Raw genomic sequence first — 24,181 nt, 5'->3', positions numbered from 1 at the left:
GCTTGCTCATTTGTCCCTATCTCAACTATGAATATATAAGCAACCTGAAGGCAGAAATATTGTATCTAATTCACTACTTTACCCCAAGAGCCTTGTAGTGTCCAGCACTAACACTAGCGTAGTTCTAAAAAGGAAAAAAAAAAAAAAAAAAAGTTGTGGCAGTAGCTACAGAGTGGCTTTTTCTCTCTTTGTTTTTTTTTTTCTTTTTTTTCTCCGTATGCTCAGAGAGACAAGCAGCAACTGAACCACCAAAGTGTAAGTTAAGACTGTTGGTTCCACTATAGTTTCTTCAGCTCCCATTCACACATTGATAGCAAACTGGTAAGTATCAATAAGGGTAACACACACACACACACACACACACACACACACACACACAAAGAACGACATTACAGACCTCATTTTCTGAACAGATGATACATAACCTACCTAGAACTAAGTTTCTGGTCAAGCTCTCTGCTTAGATTATTGAGCTCAAAGCCCCAAAATGATCCATCCAAAAAGGTATAACCATATAGGAAAGAAAACTGCCACCATACTCAAAGGGCTACTAATTAGCTTTTCTGAAAAATAGCTACAAAACTGATATCTACTACTCTTGGAAACAAGGTTGAAAACCATTGAGTAAGGAGATTAATTCCTACAACTCAGATCCAATTATATGGATTAACAATATCAACTCCTTTTACCAAATATCACATGTGCTGTTTCAAAAAAGGAAATCACCAACAAACAAATGAGGTCACATTTTTTTCCAGCTTTATGGAGGTACAATTGACAAATGAAAAAGTTTATATTTAAGGTGTTCAATGTGATATTTTGATACATCTATACAATAAGAAGTGATTACATCAGTCATTCCATATCCACGGTTTCACTTTCCACAGTTTCAGTTTCCCACGGTCAACCATGGTTTGAAAACAGGTAAGCGGAGTACCTATTTTGAGAGAAACAGACTACATTCACATACTTTTTATTACAGTATCTTGTCATAATTGTTCTATTTTCTTAGTCATTGTTACTAATCTCTTACTGTGGCTAATTTACAAATTAAACTTTAATGCAGGTATATATGTACAGGATAGGAAAAAACATAGTATATATAGGGTTAAGTACTATCTGTGGATTCAAGCATCTACTGAGGGTCTTGGAACATATCCTCTGAGGATAAGGGGGCACTACTGCACTACAATTAAGCTAATTAACGTATCTATCACTTCACATAGTCACCATTTTGTCTGTGTGTATGTCGTAAGGATACTTAAGATTTCTCTTAGTGAATTTCAAGAATACAAAACATTATTATTAACTATAATCAACCATGCTGTAAATTAAGTGTCCAGAACTACTACTTTTTTTGTTTTTGTTTTTGAGGCAGGTCTCATGACAGGGTCTCACTCTGTCACCCAGACTGGATTGCTGTGGCACAATAATAGCTCACTGCAGCCTCAACCTCCTGGGTGCACAAGCACTCCTCCTACCTCAGAGTCCCAAGTAGCTGGGACTACAAGTACATGTCACCACCTGTAAAATTTTTTTTAATTTTTGGTAGAGATGGGGGTCTCCCCATGTTGCCCAAGTTGGTCTCTAACTCTGGCCTAAAGCAATCCTCCTATCTTGGTCTCCAAACGTGCTGGGATTATAGGCGTGAGCTGCCACATCTAACCCTTATTCATTTTATAACTGAAAGTTTGTACCCTTTGACAAACATCTCCACATTCTCCCCAGGCTCCCCACCCCTGCTAACCACCTTTTTACTGTTTGTATGTATTTGACTCTTTAAAGATTTTACATATAAATGAGATCATGCAGTATTTGTCTTTCTGTGTCTGACTAATACAACATAATGTCCTTCGGGTTCATCCGTGTTCTTGCAAATGGCAGGATTTCCTACCTTTTTTAAGGCTGAATAAAATTCCAATATATATAACAGATAGTCCTTGACTTACAATGGTTCAATCTGCGATTTTTCAACTGGGTTTGTCATGATCTTAATGCAATTTTAACTTAAGATATTTTTGACTTACAATGGGTTTATCAGGATATAACCAATCATTAGTTTAAAACAATCTGTACCACATTTTATCTATACATCTAATGACAGACACTTAGGTTGTTTCCATATCTTTGCGACTGTGAATAATGCTGCAATGAACATGGGAGTGTATGTATCTCTTCAACATACTGACTTCATTTCCTGTGGATATATACCAAAAGGTAGGATTGCTGAATCATGTGGTAGTTTTAGTTTTAATTTTTTGAGGAGCTTCCATACTGTTTTCCATAAAAGACATACCAATTTACATTCCCACTAACATTGAACAATAGTTCCCTTTTCTCCACATCCTCTCTAACATCTGTTATCTTCTGACTTTTTGAATAATAGCTATGAGTCCTCAGAGACCTGAGGTGGTGCAGGGTATCGCATGGTGAGAGAACTGAGCATGCTAAGATGTTAGCTTGGGATAAAGCCGCTGATGCCACTCTCATGAAAACCAATTAATCCATGAATAGATTGATCCATTCATAAAGGCAGAGGCCTCAGGACTCAATCACCTCTTAAAGGCCCCATCTTTAATACTACCATATTGGGAATTAAGTTTCAACATGAGTTTTAGAGGGGGAAAACATTCAAACTGTAGCAAATGTCTTTTATTTCTTTTTCTTGCCTAATATCTCTGGCTAGATTTCCAGTACTATGTTGAATGCAAGTGACAAATGATCCTTGTCTTGATCCTGATCTTAAAGGAAAAGATTTTAGGTTTCTCCACTGAGTATAATGTTAGCTATGGGCTTATCACATATAACCTTTGTTGTGTTGAGGTACATTCCTTTTATACCTAACTTGTTGAGAGTTTTCATCATGAAAGAATGTTAAGTTTTGTCAAACACTTTTTCTGGATCTATTAAGATGATCACATAATTTGTCCTTCATTCTGTTGAAGTGGTATATTTATAGATTTGCATATGTTGAACCATCCTTGAATCCCAGAGATAAATTCAATTTCATCATGATGTATGATCCCTTTAATGTGCTGTTGCTAATATTTTGTTGACAATTTTTGCACATATGTTCATCAGGGATATTGACCTATAATCTTCTTTTCTTGTGATACCCTTGCCTGACTTTGGTATCAAGGTAATGCTAGCCTTGTTAAATGAGTTTGGAAGTGTTTCCTCCTACTCAAATTTTTGAAAACGTTTGAGAAGGATTGGTATTCTTCTTCAAATGTCTGGTAGAATTCACCAGTGAAGCCATCAGGTCCTGAGGCTTTTCTCTATTGGTAGATTTTTGATTACTGATTCAGTCCCTTATTTGTTATTGGTCATTCAGATTTTCTATTTCTTCATAATTCAGTCTTAGCAGGTAGTATGTGGCAAACAATCTGTCTCTTTCAGGTCATCCAATTTGTTAGTATATAATTTGTTCAAAGTATTCTCAGGATTCTTTGTATTTCTGTGATATCAGTCATAATGTCTCCTCTTTCATTCCTGATTTTATTTATTTGAATCTTCTTTTTTTCTTATTCTAGCTCAAAGTTTATCAATTTTGTTTATCTTTTCAAAAAACTCTTCATTTTGTTGCTCTTTTCTATTGTTTTTCGAGTCTTTCATTTATTTCTGCTGTGATCTTTCTTATCCCCCTCCTTCTATTACTTTGGGCTTATTTGTTCTTTTTCTACCTAGTTCTGAGAGATGTAAAGTTAGGTTACTTATCTGGGGTCCTACTGTTTCCTTCATGTTGGTGTTTATCACTATGAAATCTCCTATTGGAACTGTTTTGCTGCATTCCACAAATCTTGATGTGCTGTTTCCATGTTCATTTGTATCACATATTTTTTTTAATTTCCATTTTGATTTCTTATTTGACTATTGGTTGTTCAGGAACATGTTTAATTTTCACATATTTGAGTATTTCCCAGTTTTCCTGTTATTTTTGCTTTCTAGTTTTATGCCATTATGGTGAGAAAAGATGCTTGATATTATCTCAATCTTCTTAAATATATTAATACTTGTTTTATGGCCTGACATATGATTGATCCTGGAGAATGTTCCATGTATGCTCAAGTATAAAGGCATTCTTTCCATGGTAGTTGTCAAAATTGGTGTTTCTGAAGGACAGCGCTACTATTCCACCATCTTGCTGACATCAGCTGTCTAACCATTCTTATTCTACACAATGCTGAAAATTATCTTAAACTGAAATTTCCACTTTGGGGAATATGTCCTGAGGAGGTACCAAGACAATAGAGGAAAGAATGGGTCTTTCCAAAAGAGCAATGAGTTGGCATTGGAATAAGAGAATTCCAAGTTGAAAGAGAACTGAAAGAGATCATTAACCATTAAGTCTCGTGGTCTGGGAGTTTCTAGGGTTCCAAGTCATATAATGATAATCTGGCGAGTTTTCCAATACTTTAAAAAACCTATATGTTTGCTTTCAATAAAGCTACAATAACTAAAATAGCAAATACTTTACCTTTGCTAAAATTCAACGCAGTATAGTAACACAATTTACCTGATGCTGATGAAAAGCACTAGTTGGCAGCTTTGTATATCTTGAATAAAACTAGGGAAAATAATTACTTAATAAACAAAGTTTGGTAGACAGTTTCTGAAACACAGATTCAATGTGGGTGAAAACTAATAATAGGTACCTGATGATTTTCAAGTACACTGTAATTCTGAATCAACCTGTCTTTAAAAATAGTTTTTAGAATATGAAAATGCAATATCAAGATGCCTATAAATGAGGTAAATTAAAACAGGAACATAAGTAGAAATGTTTATTTTATATTCTTTGTTTAATAAAATAATTTACTCCAAAACTCTGCTAAATATCTAGGTCTCATAAACTTGATTAAATGTTTATAGTTGAATACATAAGAGACAGAAATAACTACCAATCTGAACATCAATAATTATGACTATCAGGCCTTTAAAATTATAATGTACATAAATAAGGAAAGTTATAATGTATATAAATAAGGAAAAAAATACTTCACTGACATTATAGCCATCTATTTCAAGACTACATCTGTTAGATCTATATTATATTTATATAGAATGGAGAGATATTTAAAGCACAGGAAAACAATTAGTTTTATTAAATTGAGACTTAAAGATATCCTAACTCATCTGGAGCCTATAATAATCTCCACACTGATTTGAATCCTATGAGAGAGGTGTTATAGCAGTGTTTGCTGTATCCTTCTTGTATCTATTTCTGACAGAAAGGACAAGACTTAGGGCTTGACTCTTGACTGCTGGGAGCTGGGGGTGGAGAAAGTTAAAAGAAATACCTTGTAGCTATTTTCTATATCTAATTATTTATATCCCAACTTGTATTAGAAAGATTTTTGAAATCTTAAAAAAACAATGCGGCAGGGGAAATGGCTGATGGGAAGGCGGGAGAGGAGAAGCCTGAAAAGTCGCAATGAGCTGGAGCTGCCGGAGTAATGGAGAGGAAAGTTCCAGCCGCAGCGCTGAGAAGCGATCAGCTGAAGAAGAAGCTGCAGACCTCCAACAAAGCCTGCAAAGATCTCCAACTTTGGATTTGCCATAGGTAGTCAGACGACAAAGAAAGCATCACCCATATCCATCAAACTTGGATCAAGTAAGCCTAAAGAAACTGTTCCAACTCTTGCTCCAAATACTCTTTCAGTAGCAGCAGCTTTTAATGAAGATGAAGATAGTGAATCAGAGGAAAGGCCTCCAGAAGCAAAGATGAGGATGAAGAATATTGCAAGGGATACACCAACATCAGCTGGACCAAACTCCTTCAATAAAGGAAAGCATGGGTTTTCTGATAACCAGAAGCTATGGGAGTGGAATATAAAATCTCATCTTGGAAATCTCTATGACCAAGACAATTAAATGATGTTTTGAAATTGGGGTGTGGGTGGGTATAAAGTTAAAAAAAAAGTTTCCTTTTTTTAAGAATGGTATAAGACTACCTTTGGAGCCACTTTTTTTTTCTTTCTCATCTTTTTAAAAGATTGAGTGGTACACTAATAAATGAGAGTTTGAAATTAGAGGTAATTTATGTTTTGTATACAGATTTCAAGACATTTGCTAATTTGGTAGTTTTGTGTGATTAGTTTCCAAAGTTTACAGATAATAAAGAAATCAGAAATGGTACCTTTTTAAGAATTGCCTATTTTTTTAGACACAACTATTAGCACATTAAGAGGGAAGCAAAAAGTTAATTGTCTATTTAAAACTGCAAGCAGTTACTCTCTTAACTCCCTTATTACCTAAACTTGTCTGGCTCCCAGGAATAGCCTTATAGAGAGAGGGAGTATTGTATTGGGAGGAAAATGTTACTGAACTATTGACTGAAAGTACATTTAGATAAAATTAAAATACAGCTTTTTTCTTCATGGGCATTTGTTTTCTTTCAAGTCATCATAAACTAGGTGTTGCATTGCTATCAGTGGATACAGACGCTTAGCTCTTAAAATAACTTTTTTATATGTAAACTGTTGAATATTTGAAATAGCCCACTTCACCTTAATGGGTCTTGTCTATCTTCATTAATCTTCAAAGAAAAACCATTTGCTACCAAAGTAAATCAGTATTTTGAATGTGCTTCTCTTGTTTTTTGTTTATTAGCTAGTTCCTGTAAGCATTTCCACCAGAACTTGAAGCGAATCATAAGAAAACTGTTTCTTTTAAAATACAAACCACCACCAAAAATTTAAATGTACATATTGCTTAAGTATTTGGCTGCTTTTATTTTTTAAAAGGTATAAACACCAAAAAAAAATTTAACATTGTATGAAGATGGAAAACAAGAAGATGCACTTTCTGTAACTTTGTCTAAGGATTTAAATTACTAACTTGTGAAATCCAATTTGAATTGAACTTAACTACTGGCTTTCTTACTAGTAAAATTATATGGTTTATTTTAAATGTATACATATTGACCAATGGCCTCTCAAAAAGCACATTTTAGATACTGAAATAGAAGGAAAGAAAATGCATCTTCAAACATTTTTTGGAATCTCACCACACATACTTTGTTAATTTGTGTATTGTAGGGTGTTTTATTTTTGTATTTTTGTATTGTATACGAACTTTTTTTTTAATGTGACAGTTAAACACATCTTTAAAAGCACAGTCACAGACAAAAAAAATACAGTATAAAAATTTCCTTGAAAACTCCTACTACAATATTGTATTTGGAGGCAGCTTCAGACCGTTTTATTGGTGGTAACTGCTCGCTGAGCTCTTTTAGTCGGTAATAACTCAGAGAAGCAATCTGTGTATATTCCTAACTCTTTGTTCACTAGTATTTAAGTTTAGAATAAGCCCCAGGTAAAACAATGGAAATGTATATAGAACTCTTAGTTCTTATATGATTTAATTATATCAAGATACTTGAATTTAACTCACTTTAATGTAGGTAAACTATCCATTTTTGTCCATTTTCCTGTTTGTTAAAATAACATACCTCTTCTGATATTCTTTTCTTGACCCAAATGAAATATTAACCTAAGGTCAAGCTGGGAGAGAGAAACAACTGAGATGAATGTCTTTAATAAAATACCAATAAATTTGTCAAACTCAAAAACAAACAAACAAAAAACAAGACCAAAAAAATCCAAAATAAGTGGGTAAAGAAAGTCAGTATTTTTTTTTATTCATTGAGATACAGAGGAAAAAAAAGAAATTAGGCATTTTTACGGAGGATAATTTTGGATACTGTTTGCTTATGTATACGATTTATTCAATAAATATTTACTAAATGCCTACTAAGCATCAAACACTATTCTAACTGCTAGAAATATATATTAGTGAACAAAACAAACATTCCTGTTTCTTGGAGCAGAGGGAAAAAGACAGTAACCAAAAAGTAGTATAAATAGGTAAACCATATGCTATGCTAGAAAAGGAATAGAGTGCAATGGATAGAGAAGTTCAGGGAGAAGTAGGGGCAGGTTACAGTATTAAGCAGAGTGGTCACGATAGGCCTCTTTGGTAAAGTAAGATTTGAGCAAAGACTATTCTATGAGCAAAGACTTCATTCTATGAGCAAATTTAAAATTTTTAAATGTGAATACCTTCTGACCTAGCAGTTCTACTTCTAGGAATCTACACTATAAAAGTACTCTCATTTGTGCATGAAAATGTATATATAAGGATAATTCACCGCAACGGTTTGTAGTATTACACATTCAAAAACAAACTAAATGTCTCTCAACAATGAAATTCATAAATAAATTATGATATACCCAAAAAATAAAAAAAAAATCCACTAAAAGGATTAAGCTAAATACAGAGGGAGATGTGCTCTTCAAGATATATTGCTAAATGAAAAAAGCAAGGTGTAGAATAATGCAAAACTAGAAACTTTTATTAGTTGCCTCTGAAGAGAAGTGGGTGGCTTAGGGAAAGGAATGAGGAGACTTTTTACTGTTTATACTTTTCTTTCGTTTGAATCTTGAACCATGTGAATCTAATGCCTATTCCAAAATTACTGATGATGACTTGTTAAAAGGTGTAGATAAGTAAGACTTCAATTGGGTAAAATTAAAATCCTTGTGTATATGCTGGAGGAAGGAAAAACTGGAGGGACAGAGTAAGCAAAAACTATCAATGGTCATTTCTATGGATATAACTAGGAATAGAAAGAGAGCAATGTTTTTCAGGGACATGGATAGAGCTGGAGGCCATTATCCTTAGCAAACTAATGCAGGAACAGAAAACCAAATGCTGCATGTTCTCACTTATAAGTAGGAGCTAGATAATGAAAACATATGGACACACACAGGGGAACAAGACACACTGGGACCTATCAGAGGGTGGAGGGTGGGAGAGGAAGCGGATTAGGACAAACAACTAGTAGGTATTGGACTTCATTCCTGGGCAATGAAATAATCTGTACAACAAACCCCCATGACGTAAGTTTACCTATGTAACAAAACTGCACATGTACCCCTGAACTTAAAAAAAAACAAATCCCATGCAATGAGATACTACTCAGTAATGAGAATAAATAAATTGTTCATGCATATGCCATCATGAATGAAGCTCCAAATAATTATGTTAAAACAGTAAAAAAAACAAAAACAAACAAACAAACAAACAAAAGCACAACTGCTTGTGGCAATGTAAATTAGTAGAGCCACTATAAAAGAATAGTTTGGAGGTTCCTCAAAAAAATAAAAATAAAACTACCATATGATACAGCAATCCCACCACTGGGTATATATCCAAAAGAAATAAAAACAGTATATCAAAGAGATATCTGCATTCCCATGTTGAATGCTGCATTTTTCCCAACAGCCAAGACATGGAGTTAACCTGAATGCCCATTAATGGATGCATGGATAAAGAAAATGTGGTACATATAAACAATGGAATGTTATTCAGCCATAAAATAGAATGAAATCCTGTCATTTGGAACCAGAGAACATCATATTAAGTGAAATAAGCCAGGCACAGAAGGACAAGTACCACATGTTCTCACTTACATGCAAGAGCTTAAAAAAAAAAAAAAAATTGAACTCATGGAGACAGAGTAGAATGATGATTACCAGAAGCTGTGAAGGGTACTGGGGATGGCAGGATAAAAGAGGAGTTGGTTAATGGGTACAAAAAAGACAGTTAGATAGAAGGAACAAGATCTAGTGTTCTATGGAAACACTATATAGTCACAATACAGTGACTATAGTTAACAATAATTTATTGTATATTTCAAAATAACTAAAAGATTAGAATTGGAATGCTCCTAACACAAATAAATGATAAAAGCTTAAGATGATGGATACTCCAACTACCATGATTTGATCATTACACATTATATGCTTGTATCAAAACATCACATGTATCCCATAAACATGTACACCTATTATGTCTCCATAATAATTAAAAATAAAAAATTTTAAAGTAAAAAAGGAGAGCAACAGAGACCCGCTCTTTATTACTATAAAGTGTGATTTATGTTAAAACAAGTCTTTATTTACTTATAATTGTGAAAGTAAAATATAGAAAGGTGAAAAAAATGACAAGAAAAATGTTAGTATCCCCCAAAATGCATGCTATCATGAAAGCTGGCAGTTAAAACAGTAACAAACAATTATAAGATTCATAGTATCTATAAGGTTAAATTAAATTAATTAGTTAGCTTCTCCAGGAAAGCTTAATGGGTCTTGGACCAAAGATTTCTTCCATGGTTCCTCATGAAGAAGAAAACACGCTGTAGTAAATAATATTGGCCAAGAGTGAAAACTTTTATGAAGTCAAAGCCTTAAAGAACAAGCAATTCTAAAAGTAGGCAGTACAATTATATATAAGATATATCTGACTATTACATGATGAAAGTACATGATGATGAACTTTAATAGAGTTATCCAATACACACATTAAGTATAAACATTGGGTAGTGAAAAAACAGGGAAAAATTGTTTGATCAAAATTTTTTAGAGAATAGAGAAATAAAGAAAAATCAATGAAACCAGAAAAAATACTTTAAATCACCAACATTGAGAAACTTCTAGTTAGACTGACCAAGATAAAAGAGAGAAGGCTCGAATTAACCAAAATCAGGAATGAAAAAAAAAATTACTACTAACCTGACAGAAATAAAAAGGATTATAATGGCAATGCCAGGAACAATTATTTGCCAATGAACTAGGTAACTTAGATGAGGTAGACAAATTCCTAGAAAAATATAAAGTATAAAAACTGATTCAGAAAGAAACTGACAAACTGAATAAACCTATAACAAGTAAAATGACTGAATTAGTAATTTTGAAACTTTCCACAGAGAAAAGTCCAGGCCCAGATGGCATCACTGATGAATTCTACCAAATATTTAAAGAAGAATTAATATCTATTCTTCACAAACTGCCCCATCAAAACAGAAGAGGAGGGAACACTTCCCAGTCCATTCTGTGAAAGGCCAGTATTATCTTGATACTAAAATCAGACAAAGACAGCACAAGGAAAAAAACTAAAGACCAAAATCTCTTATAAAAACACGTATAGAAATCCTCAAAAAAAAAAAAATTAGCAAACCAAATCTAGCAACATATCAAAAGGATTATACATTGTGACCAAGTGGGACTTATTCCAGAGATGCAATGTTGGTTTAACACCTGAAAATCAACTAATATACTACAGAACAAGAACTACATTATTATATCAATAGAAGCAGAAAAATCATTTGACAAAATCCAACACCCTTTCATAACAAAACACTCAACACCCTAGAAATAAAAAATTCTTCAGCTGATGAAAGGCATCTACAAAAACCCCACAGCTAACATCTACTTAATGGTGAAAATCTGGATGGTCTCCCACTAAGATCCAGGAAGAGACAACAATGTCCTTCTCATCATTCTATTCAACATTCTATTGGAGATTTTAGACAAAGCAATTAGGCAAGAAAAAGAAATAAAAGGTATCCAGATTTTAAAGGAAGAAGTAAAACTATCTCTATTTGCAAATGACATTATTTTACATCTAGAAAATCCTAAGGAATTCACTAAGAAACTATTGAAGCTAATAAATTAGTTCACCAAGTTTTCAGAGTACAAAATCAACATACAAAAACCACCTGTATTTCTATATACAGCTAAGTAATATGGAAACAATCTATGTGTCTGTCAACAGAGAAGTGGATAAACAAAATGTAGTATATATAAACAATGGAATATTATTCAGCCATAAAAAGAAAGGTGATCCTGTCACTTGCCACAACACAGGTGGACATGGAGGCCATTATGCTAAGTGAAATAAGCAGACACAGAAAGAAAATTATTGCATGATCTCATTTATATGTGGAATCTAAAAAATAGGGGGTGTCACCAAAAACAAATGCAACAAAAACAAAACTAAGTAAATGGGACTTAAACTAAAAAGTTTCTGCATAGCAAAAGAAATAATCAACAGAGAAAAGAGACAACCCTCAGAATGGGAGAAAATATTTACAAACTATACATCCAACAAAGGATCCAGAATCTACAAGAAACTCAAGAAAATCAGCAAGAAGAAAACAAATAATCCTGTTAAAAAGTGGACAAACTAGATGAATGGATTTTTTTTGTTGCTGTTTTTGCAATGCAGTTTCACTCCTGTCTTCCAGGCTGGAGTGCAATGGCGCAACCTTGGCTCACTGCAACCTCCGCCTCCTGGGTTCATGTCATTCTCCTGCCTCAGTCTCGAGAGTAGCTGGGATTACAGGCGCATGCCACCACGCCCAGCTAATTTTTGTATTTTTAGTAGACACGGAGTTTCACCATGTTAGCCAGGCTGGTCTCGAACTCCTGACCTCAGGTGATCCACCCGCCTTGGCTTCCGAAAGTGCTAGGATTACAGACGTGAGCCACCGCGCCCAGCCAAACGGACATTTTTCAAAAGAAGATACACAAATGGCCAACAAACATGAAAAATACTCAACATCACCAATCACAAGGGAAATACCAATTAAAACCATAATGAGATACCACCTTATCACAGTCAGAATGAGCATTATTAAAAAGTCAAAAAAAGGTGCGGGGCGGTGGCAGCGGCGCGCGGGGAGGCGGGGCCCGGGCGGAGGCCCTTGCCCCTCCTCCCTGCGCGGGAGCCGCGGTGGACAGGGAGACCATTATGCTAAGCGAAATAAGCAGACATAGAAAGAAAATTATTGCCTCATTTATATGTGGAATATCAAAAAGGGAGTGTCACCAAAAGCAAATGCAACAAAAACAAAACTAAGTAAATGGGCCAGCCCCAGAGACCCGGGCCCGCCGCCTCCCCCCGGATGCGGGACGCGGGACGCGGGACGCAAGCGCAGGCAGGGTCAGCGCGGTGGGTGGCAGGGGGCCGGGCCGAGTCAAAAGTCTATTTAAAAAGCAGAGAGAGGATGCGTCGGAGTGATAAAGGCCTTATCCTTGGGGCGTTTGGGGACACTGGCTGCAGTTTCACAGTCGACCTGGTTGCAAAGAGAATTTCAAGAGCTCGTTGGTCAGGTCAAGAATAAATCTATGCGTAACGTCGTCCTGATCCTGGGTTTATAGTCGTCGTCCTTTTTAAACTGCAAAGAAGCATTTGCAGACTTTATCTCATGGGCACCACTTGCCACTCTTTTTTTTTTTTTTCTTTTTTGAGACGGAGTCTCGCTCTGTCACCCAGGCTGGAAAGCAGTGGCGCGATCTCAGCTCACTGCAACCTCCACCTTCCGGCTTCAAGCGATTCCCTGGCCTCTGCCTCACGAGTAGCTGGGACTACAGGCTCACACCACCACGCCCGGCTAATTTGTGTATTATTAGTAGAGACGGGGTTTCAGTATGTTGGCCAGGCGGGTCTCAAACTCCTGACCTCGCGATCCGCCCGCCTCGGCCTCTCAAAGTGCTGTGATTACGGGCGTGAGCCACTGCGCCCCGCTGCCAACCTTTTGAGTATATGAAGCTGGCAGAGAAATAAAGCGTCGTCCCTCTGCGCGTCCCTCCCCTTCTGCTAGAATGTTTCTCAGGAACGCTACTCCAGGGGTTGCTCCCCAGTCCAAATGGGAGGCCTTTGGCCCACCAGGGAGCTTTAGGTTCCCCGGGTGCTTCTCGGAGGCTGACGAGGGCGTGGAGAGCGTGTCGGTGAGCGCCCGCGTGCAGATGCTCATCAGCATGCTGCAGCGCAGCGGGGTTGCTCGGGGCACCAGCGATGAGCGCGCTGCACAGAGGGGCCACAGGGCAGACGCCAAGCCAGCTGCCAAGCCCACCGTGCACAAGGAGCAGCCCGCATTGCCTGCCTGTGGTCTTGTTGCTGACTTTGACCCCATGAGGGAGGAGGAAACTGCAGACTTTGGCCCGTTGGTGCTAGATTCAATGATGATTCCGTGGACCGGGACATTGCGGAAGCCATCCGGGAGTACCTAAAGGCAAAGAGTGGAGCCGCACAGCCCGGGGCTGGCAGGGGCCAGCCAGGCGCAGCCCAGCCTTCCAGGGCTGCAGGCAGTGGCAGTAGATGTAAGCCAGAACTATCTCACGGCAGTACCCCGACTTCCGTGTGTCCCCCCAAAACTTGTACCTGGCTCAGGTGGTGGCCCTGGCAGCCAGGTGAGATCCAGTGAGGACTAGGGTTCTGCCTTCCCGGTCAGAGCGAGCAGCAACGACTCCGAGCAGAGCATTAAGGCGGAAATAGAACAGCTTCTGAATGAGAAGAGATAGCATGCGACCCAAAAATGTGATGGGGTCAATAGATAAAAAACCAGACCCAAACGAAAATTCGACCAAGTCACTCTTGAAATCCCACGAAGAGCTAGCCGCAAAGGTGGCGCATCGGCAGGGTCTGAGGGGCGCCCATAAAGAGTTCGCCTTTCGCAAACCTCCCCGGTTAGCAAAGACGAACGTGCAGCCCAGAAGCCTCAAGTCCAGGGTCACGACCAAGCAGGAGAACAAGGGCAGCCCGAAGCCAGCAGCCCCCTGCAGCCCTTCAGAAGCACCACAGAATAAAAGCGGGGTCAAGAGGAGCGCTGGCGCCCTGAGAAGGGGAAAGCAAGTCACAAGTGCGGCGCAGGCGCCCGAGGCGTCAGACTCCAGCAGCAACGACGGCACTGAGGAGGCCATCCAGGTGTACTAGCTGCGGCAAACACGCAAGGAGGCCAACGGGGACCTGCCCCAGAGGGCCCAGCGCCGGGAGGAGAGAGGACGCCTGACCCCGCACACAGCACAAGCAGCGCCACAAAAAAGTGCCTTGCGCGAGACCCACAGGAAAACACCCAGCTAGAGGAAGCCAGTGGCCACCAAGGCCACAGACCCTTGCCCGGGGTGCCTAGACGCTGACCATTCCCCACAAGCTCCCGAAGGAAACCAAAGCTCCGCCTCCAGCGAGCCCGGCTTCCAGGAACGAGTTTGTAGAACGGTCCTCGTGCCAGGCAGACACGTCCGCTGAACTGACGCGCGCGGAAGCAATCTTGGGCATTTCCAAGACTACCCTGCCGGCCCCCATGTAAGGCAGCAACAGGTCCCTGTCTGCAAGCCCACGCTTCTACTCCCCGAACGTGCCTTCCCGCTCTGACGACGACAGTAGCTCCGTGGACAGCGACGACAGCATCGATCAGGAAATGCAGACGTTTTGACCCTCAAGGCATAGTCGGGGAGTTTGCGGGCCAGAGGTGAGAGCTGCTCGCAGGCTGCCCAGGGCCCACTTTCACCGCCTGGCCCCAACAGCCAGACCAGTGGCCCCAAGGCCCCCCTCTCTAAAACACCGGACCCGCTGCTGAGCTGCAAAAGGAAACGTAGAGGCGGCGGCCATGCCATGAGGCCGTCCACGCCCAAGAAAACGCGGGAGGTGGTGAAAGATGGTGGCCAGGATGCCGACCACAGCCAGGCGTGAGCCGTGCCCGGCCATGAGGGGCGGGACCTGCCCGTCCAGGGCAAAGCCAGCGAGGTCCCGGGAGGGGAGGGCGCAGCCAAGGGGCCCGGCGACACTCCCATGACGCAGGGCCAGGGTAAGACAGACGAGGTGAGGCACCTGGACGAGAAGGAGAGCTCCGAAGACAAGAGCAGCTCCCTGGACAGTGACGAGGACCTGGACACGGCCATCAAGGACTTAAGGTCCAAGCGAAAGCTCAGGAGGAGGTGCAGGGAACCCAGGGCTGCGTGCAGGAAGAAGGTCAGGTTCAGCACTGCCCAGACGCACTTCCTGGAGCAGCTGGGCGGGCTCCCGAGAGACTGGAAAGACAGAAGCCCGCCGGTGCTTAATAGCTGACTCTCCAAGTCCAAGAGAGACAGCGGCGAGGGTCCAGGGAACAAACCTCCCAGTGTCTGTGGCAGTATGGCAGAGAAGACGAAGCAGGACGGCGTCAGGAGCCAGGACACGGCCCCGGCCTTCCGAGTGAGGGGATGCGCCTCTGCCTCCGCCTCTGAAGGGAATCCATTTCCCCAGGGAATGCCAGGGCCCAGCTCCCAGCCCCGGCTCCCTGTCTGACGACAGGAGTTCAGTGGACAGTGACGAGAGCATCGAACTGTAGATTAGTAAGTTTTTGGCGGAAAAGGCCAAGGAGTCAGTGAGCAGTTCAGAAGTTCAGGCAGAGGGCCCTGCTGCTCTCGGGAAGTGGGGCTCATTCAGGCCAGAGTTGCTGTGCAGGAAGGAGCGGGCCCCACCGCCTGGCGTGTGCACGCGGAGCCAGTGGGCCAGGGGGGTCCCACAGCCGGCAGAAGGGCCATGAGGTGCAGAGAGCGCTGGAGCACAGGGCACAGCCGACCTGTTCAGCCAGGGCAGGAAGGGGCTCCCCGCTGCTCCCGCCCAAGGGGATCCGGCACCGCCCAGGAGCACCAGTGGCAGTGTCTCCGCCAAGGGGCTCTCAGCGAGCAGGAGAAATGTTTACATTCAGAAAGACCAGCGCTCACGAGGGGCCGAGCATGCTGCCAAAAGTGCTTTTGTTCAGCTGCCCAGCAGTGCCACAGCGGGCACAGAGGCCGGAGGTGCTGGGGGGAACTTTCACATGGGCTGCGGGAGCCGGGGCTTCCTGACCCCTAGCCAGGAAGCTGAGAGGGACTCTGGAGCCCAGGCTGACCACACCCTGCCCTCGAGCGACTTCACCCACCGGAACCCGTGCGCGCTGCGCTAGGAAGGTAGAGATGCGGAGTGGAGGCGGGGCGTCGGGAGCGGGAAAGACAAGGGGTCCGAGGGCCCCGCCTGGGGCCTGCCCAGCCTACCCCTTGCGGGCTTCTCCCCGCGCTGTCCACCCAGCTCTTCCATTTTGGAAAGGGTGTCTCCCAGGGGGGCAGGCAGGCCAGCCTCTTCAGCCCGACATGGGGCTGCCTCCGCAGGGCCCGTCCTTCTCTGCCTTCAGGGAGGCCCAGGCCGGGCCCAGCCCTGTCTTTGGAAGCCCACACTTGCTGGCGAAGAAGGACGGCGGGCCCTGGCCAAGCAGCAAGGCACAGACAGGGCTGAGTTTGCCCGACAGGAGGAACTCGGGCTCGGAGGAAAGCATTTTAGACCTGAGGTATTGACGAAGGGTCATCGATAGGGACGACCAGGACCAGGGCGCCTTGGGCGGGGACGCCTTGGGCAGTGAGGCCAGTGACTTCAGCGACACTCCGCGCACGGAGGACAGTGGCGGCAGCTCAGCAGTGAAGGTCTAAGCCCTCGAGTTGTGGGTTTGCGTCCCGGTTTCCGTGCATTTGTGGAAAGGGGCATATCTGTGCGTGTATCCGTGTGTGTGTGTGTGTGTGTGTGTGTGTGTGTGTGATGGTTCTGTGGTTGCAGGGAGGGGAAACAGGAGTCGGTTATACATAGCCCTGTATAGACGTACACCAACATGAAACAATGCTTTTATTTAACAGATGTGTCCTGGTAAATATGATTTCTGTAGCTTTCTGTAAATTATTTAAAGTGATGTAAAAAATATTTTTAGAAAATACTGTTGTTCAATTTTGTAGGGTGTTCCTAATTGCAATTTCCTGTGTTCTGCATACAAGTCTTAGATTAGAAAACATTTGGTTCTTATCATCGCAGCCAAGTTCACAGAGACTCTGATGTTTTTTGGTTGATTGCTGGTGAGAATGTCCGTCGGTGGCTGCAGTGGTAGCCTGAGGAAGGCAGAGCTGCCCTCCCCGGGAATCGCTCAGATGCCCCAAAGTGTCCGTCGGGAAGCTCGCAGGACAGCACTTTTTATACAGAGGACACCCCCGCCCCCCACCGCCCCCCTGGTCCTTGGAGGCCAGAGCACATTTGAAAACTGCAGTCACAGCCGTCCGCTGGAAAAAACGATTTGAAGCACAATGGCCAGCAAGCACGTGAGAGCTCCCTGTTGCATGTGAAATCCCCGCGGATGTCAGCGGCTGCTCTGCAGCTCAGCCCTGGGCCTGGGTGGATTCATGTCCAATCTTTCTGAATCACTAGATGATTCTAACATCTAAATAAACCCCTTTTTATATGGAAAACAAAGTAAAAAAACAATAGATGTTGGCGAGGATGCAGTGAAAAGGGAATCCTTATACACTGTTGGTGGAAATGTAAATTAGCACAACCTCTATGGAAAATAGTATGAGGATTTCTCAAAGAACTAGAAGCAGATCAACCATTCGATCCAGCAATCCCACTACTGGGTATCTACCCAAAATAAAAGAAGTCATAATATCAAAAAGAAACCTGCACTTGTTTATTGCAGCACAATTCACAACTGCAAAAGTATGGAATCAACTGAAGTGCCCATCAGCCGATTAGTGGATAAAGAAAGTGTGGTATATAGCTCAACAAACTAGGCATTGAAGGAACATACTTCAAAATAATAAGAGCCATCTATGACAAATCCACAGCCAACATCATACTTAAGAGGCAAAAGTTGAAAGCATTCCCCTTGAAAGGCAGAACAAAATAAGGATGCTCTCTCTCACCACTCCTATTCAACATGGTATTGGAAGTCCTAGCCACAGCAATCAGACAAGAGAAGGAAATAAAGAGCATCGGAATAAGAAAAAAGGAAGTCAAACTATTCCTGTTTGCAGATGATGATTTTACACCTAGAAAATCCCATAGTCTCTGATCAAAAGTTCCTTCAGCTGATAAGCAAAGTTTCAGGATATAAAATCAATGTACAAAAATCACTAGCATTCCTATGTACCAATACCCAAGCTGAGAGCCAAATCAAGAATGCAACCCACTCACAATAGCCACAATAAAGAATAAAATATCTAGGAATACAGCTAACTAGGGAGGTGAAAGCTCTCTACAAGAATTACAAAACACAGCTCAAATAAATCAGAGATGACACGAACAAATGGAAAAACATTCCATGCTCATGGATAAGAAGAATCAATAACATTAAAATGGCCACACTGCCCAAAGCAATTTACAGGTTCAATGCTGTTTCTATCAGACTACCAATGACATTATTCACAGAATTAGGAAAAAGAAAAAAAAATCTATTTTAAAATTCATATGGAACCGAAAAAGAGCCCGAATAGTCAAGGCAACCCTACACAAAAAGACCAAAGCTAGAGGCATCACATTACCCAATTTCATCCTTTGAAAAGATGTAGTTCAAAGGATATGAAGTAGCAAATACATAGGATGAACAAGTCCAGAGATCTAATATACAACATGAGGACTATAATAAATAAAATGGTACTGTATTAGAGATTTTTGTTAAATACATAGATTTTAGCTGCTTTTTCTTTTTTTTTTTTTTTTTGCCCAGGTTGGAGTGCAGTGGCATGACTTCGGCTCACTGCAACCTCCACCTCCCGGGTTCAAGCGATTCTCCTGCCTCAGCCTCCAGAGTAGCTGGGACTACAGGCGCATGCCACCACACCCAGCTAATTTTTTGTATTTTTAGTAGAGACAGGGTTTCACCATGTTGGCCAGGCTGGTCTCAAATTCCTGACCTCAAGTGATCCACCCACCTCGGCCTCCCAAAGTGCTAAGATTACAGGCGTGAGCCTCCGTGCCCAACTGATTTTAGCTGCTCTTATCCAAAAAAAAATAGATTTTATTTCTATCCACCTACAATGAATAAGCCAAAAAGGAAAGAAAACAATTCCATTTATAATAATATCACCAAGAATAAATATTTAGTAAGATTTATACTCTGAAAACTGAAAACACTGGTGAAAGAAAGACTTAAACGAAAAGACATTCCATATGCATGCATCTGAAGACTTCATGTTGTTAAGAATGCAATATTCCGCAAATTGATCTACAGATCCAACATAATCCCTATCAAAATCCCAGCTGCCTTTTTTTAAAACAGAAATTGACAAATTGATCCTAAAAATTCACATGGAAATTCAAGCACCAAGAGTAACAAAAGTAATCTTGAAAAAGAAAACCAAAGTTGTCGAACTCACACTTCCCTATTTCAAAACATACTACAAAGCTATAAAACATACTACAAAACAGTATGGTACTATCATAAGAATAAACATACGGCCAGGCACGGTGGCTCACACCTGTAATCCCAGCACTTTGGGAGGCCGAGGCGGGCAGATCACGAGGTCAGGAGATCGAGACCATCCTGGCTAACACAGTGAAACCCCGTCTCTACTAAAAATACAGAAAAATTAGCCGGGCGTGGTGGCAGGCACCTGTAGTCCAGCTCCTTGGGAGGCTGAGGCAGGAGAATGGCATGAACCCGGGAGGCGGAGCTTGCAGGAAGCCGAGATTGTGCCACCGCACTTCAGCCTGGGCGACAGAGCGAGACTTCGTCTCAAAAAAAAAAAAAAAAAAAAGAATAAACATACAGAGCAATGGAATAGAACTGAGACTCCAGAAATAAACCCTGGTTTTTATAGTCAACTAATTTTCATCAAGGGCACCAAAACAATTCAATGAAGAAAGAATAGTCTTTTCCATAAGTGGTGCAGAGACAACTGGATATCCACATTCAAAAGACTGGAGTTAGACCTCTTCCTCACATCATACACAAAAATTAACTCAAAAAAAAAAAAAAAAAAAACAACCCAAGACTTACAAGAACTAAAAACCATATGACTTTTAGAAGAAAGCACAGAATAAGTCTTCATGACCTTGGGTTAGTCAAGGCCTTCTTAGATACAACATCAAAAGCCCAAGCAACCAAAACAAAAACCACCACCAAAAAAAAAAATAGAAAACTGGACTTCATCAAAATTAAAATCCTACGCTGCAAATGACATCATCAAGAAAGTGAAAAGGCAACTCACAGAATGGGGGGAAAAGTCTGCAAATAATATATCTTATAAGAGACATGCATAAAGGAGAAGCTTTAACTGCATCTTAAAAACAGAATTTAGGCTAAAAGAAAAAAGAAGGGTATTCCAAAAAAAGGGGAGATCGCATGAATATGAATACTATCATATTCATATGGAAGATATTCATATGGAAGATTCATATGGGAGGGAAGAGAACACAGGCATTGGGGGCCAACAATGGAAATAAAAAATAAGACTGGAAGGAAGGTTAAAGCACAGACCATGAAGAACTACAAATACTGAGAAAGTTTGGACTTTACTTCTTCATAATGGTGGTGGGAGCATGGGAGGGTGTTACAATGGAGGCTACTGAGAGTGGGTTGTAACAATGAAAAATAAATTTTAAAGCAAAAGGGGCAAACTGTAAACCAGTCTTTTCTAAAAATCAGGCACAGGATGGATTGGATGGAGAAAAGAAGAGACTAGTCAGAAAGAGGCACTAAAATATGCATAAAAAATGCTCAAGTCAATGACAAATGCTTCCACCTTCTGAAATTAAAAAAATAAAAAGGAAATTAAAACCAAAGCAAACAGTAAAAACCAAGCACTGCTGGTAAAAGAAATGAAGGGACAGACGTGAGAGGCAATGCAAAAAGATAACTTGAGACTGAACGGATAGGTTTAAAATAGGAGTCTGGTATAGTTTTAATTAGTCCTATGGACAGACACTGAATACCAAGGTAAACCTGTAAAGAAAGCAAATGGTAGTGTAAAATTCCACTTCTTCCTAGAATGCAGAAAGCTGCAAAGAGTATTGCTCCCACCCTCACAACAAGAACAAGCCAGATAAGGAACAAAAACATAACCTTTCTTGAAATCAACATATCCTTTCCTTATATTTCAGATTATTTAATTTCCCCTAAAAAAAGGAACCTCCAATGAGAGAAAAGATATAAATAATGGCTCATCTGTGGCACAACATGAAAGGAAGAGACACAGGGAACCCTAACAAAAGTAAAAAGTATTCAGCTAAAAATTTTTAATGAATGCTGATTACAAAACAACAAAAATCCATTTAAATATAAAAAAGAAATAGGTTAAAATCAAAATGAAGGTAAACGATACACATTGTAAAGAGTGATCACAAGAAAAGTGGAATGGATATGTGGACACTGCAGAACAAAAGATATAAATTTGGATAAAAAAGCACATTACATAATGATAAAGGTACCAATTTACCTAAAAGGCATAAAAATTCTAAACTTGTATGTACCCAAGGATAAAGCTTTAAAATACACTAATAAAGGCCAGGCACAGTGGCTCACGCCTGTAATGCCAGCACTTTGGGAGGCCGAGGAGGGCAGATCATGAGGTCAGGAGTTCGAGACCAGCCTGACCAACACGGTGAAACCCCGTCTCTACTAAAAATACAAAAATTAGCTGGGTGTGGTGGCGCATGCCTATAATCCCAGCTACTCGGGAGGCTGAGGCAGGAGAATCGCTTGGACCCGGGAGGCGGAGGTTGCAGTGAGCCGAGATCGTGCCACGCACTCCAGCCTGGGCGACAGAGCAAGACTCCATCTCAAAATAAAATAAAATAAAAAATACATTAATAAAAAACAGAATTTAAAAGGGCCATTCTAATTATAGTTGGAGGCTTCATATTTCTCCCTCAATAATTAGTAAAACACATAGAAAGAAAATCAGTAAGGATATGGATGATCTACTGTACCTTTTCTATGTATAGATATACAAATACTTACCATTGTGTTACAATTGCCTACAATGTTCAGTACAGTAACATGCTGTACACATTTGCAGACTAGGAGCAACATGCTATATACCACACAGCATAGGTGTGTCATAGGCTATACCATCCAGGTTTGTGTAAGTACATGCTATGATGTTCACACAACGATGAAATCACCTAATGACGCATTTCTCAGATGTGTTCCCATTGTTAAGCAACACATGACTGTATTTATTTAAAATATAACCACCATATCACAAAAATAAGTAAGTGGTTCTATCAAGAGCAATATATCCCAAAGCTCTTTGAGATATGTATATCATACATTTCATATACATATATATGTATGTATAACAAAAAGCCTATGAGGTTCACATTCAGGCATTATTTCTGCCTTACAGGTGAGCAAACTGAGACTCACAGAATTAACCAATTTGCCTAAAATCATATAGCTACAATATAATTACAACCGAAGTTTTCTGCCTTGAGGTCCAAGGCATTTTCCATTCTACCACACTACCAATCAAGATGCAGAAAGTAAACCAAAATTCTAACAGCTGATTCACCTTAAGTCACAATATGAACAGCACCTTAGCCAATTTCTTAATGGAAAGTCCTATTCATATGCTATAATCAGCATAAATACAATCTAACCTTATGAACAAAGCTAATCTTTATTATTACACTTTACTAAATATTTATTTTAAAAAAAGAAAACACTTTTCTAGACAAAATACCACAAACTTTTCCTTTAAAGGGATTAATATATGCTTTCATGTATGCATAAACAACTTTTCTGATGCTAGAGTACTTAAAAATAAGAATTTTAACAAACATTACTACATCAAAATCACTACAATGCATTTAAAATTGTAACCATTTTAACTGATATCCTAAGTTCTCCTAAAAAAAATACATTAATGATAAAATTTTCTGGGGTATTTCTTAAGTAAAATTATTCTGTTTGCAAGACCTAATATACACACTCATTGACTCTAATAAGAGCTTTATATGCATTAATTTATTTAATCTGCACATAACTCCAAGATCCAGAAATTATTGTCAGTCCCTTTTACAGGTAAGAAAACTAAGGCTTGAAAATTGTAGATAACATGTTCAAGATAATGGAGTTCGGACATGGTATATCTGTTTGACTCTTAATCCTTGCTCTTAACTCATCCTCTATCCCAATAAACATCACCTACTTTCTATTGTTAAAAAGGGTTTCCTTTTTGACAATATTCCTCCTCTTGTTTCAAAGAAGACAGACAACTGCCACTAGAATAGCTGCACTGGAAACACATTTATTCTGTCATTACATTTGCTTCTTAGAACACACTGTATCACATTCTCCCTTAGATATTATTATATAAATGAAGGTTAAATTCTCAGGCCAACCCTCAAAAACGTAACTCTAACTTAAAATCATATTTCAAGGAAAAGTCTGTTGATTTACAACAGGACAACAGGACATCATCTTCCATCATACCCTTCAAAAGCACACCTCAAATCCCAAAAATAACATGAAATTCCTTTCTTACCTTCCTCCAGTACCTAGCCATAGATAATTTCACACATCCTAGTCCCCATCATGAGCTCCATTAGGAAATAAGATTCAAACTGGGCCAGTTCCCAGGGAAGGTAGAGACAAAGCCAGGATGAAAAAGGGTAATAAAGCAGTAACATTTGCTTATATATGTATTCAATTCTGAAGCTCAAAAGAGCCTCTACTGTTAAAACTATTATTGTTATAGTTTAGTACAAAAAAAATAAGTTATGTGAACTAGGCTGGAAACCTAACTACTATATCAAACTTGCAAACAGATTTGGA

General features: G+C 40.2%; 1 protein-coding gene and 2 pseudogenes across 2 annotated transcripts in view; 2 read left to right on the top strand and 1 right to left on the bottom strand.

The window, feature by feature from the left end:
• RB1 (RB transcriptional corepressor 1) overlaps positions 1-24,181 on the bottom strand; it is a 171,970-nt gene that overhangs the window by 140,656 nt on the left and 7,133 nt on the right. The gene's annotated exons all lie outside the window — the stretch shown is intronic.
• On the top strand, positions 5,407-5,894 carry LOC112436894 (PEST proteolytic signal-containing nuclear protein-like; annotated as a pseudogene).
• On the top strand, positions 5,894-17,422 carry LOC134728838 (protein phosphatase 1 regulatory subunit 26-like; annotated as a pseudogene).

Source organism: Pan paniscus, chromosome 14 (genome assembly GCF_029289425.2).
Source record: "Pan paniscus chromosome 14, NHGRI_mPanPan1-v2.0_pri, whole genome shotgun sequence".
NCBI lineage: Eukaryota > Metazoa > Chordata > Mammalia > Primates > Hominidae > Pan > Pan paniscus.
The sequence above is the reverse complement of the archived record's forward strand: the minus strand, read 5'-3'. Positions and strand labels throughout refer to the sequence as shown.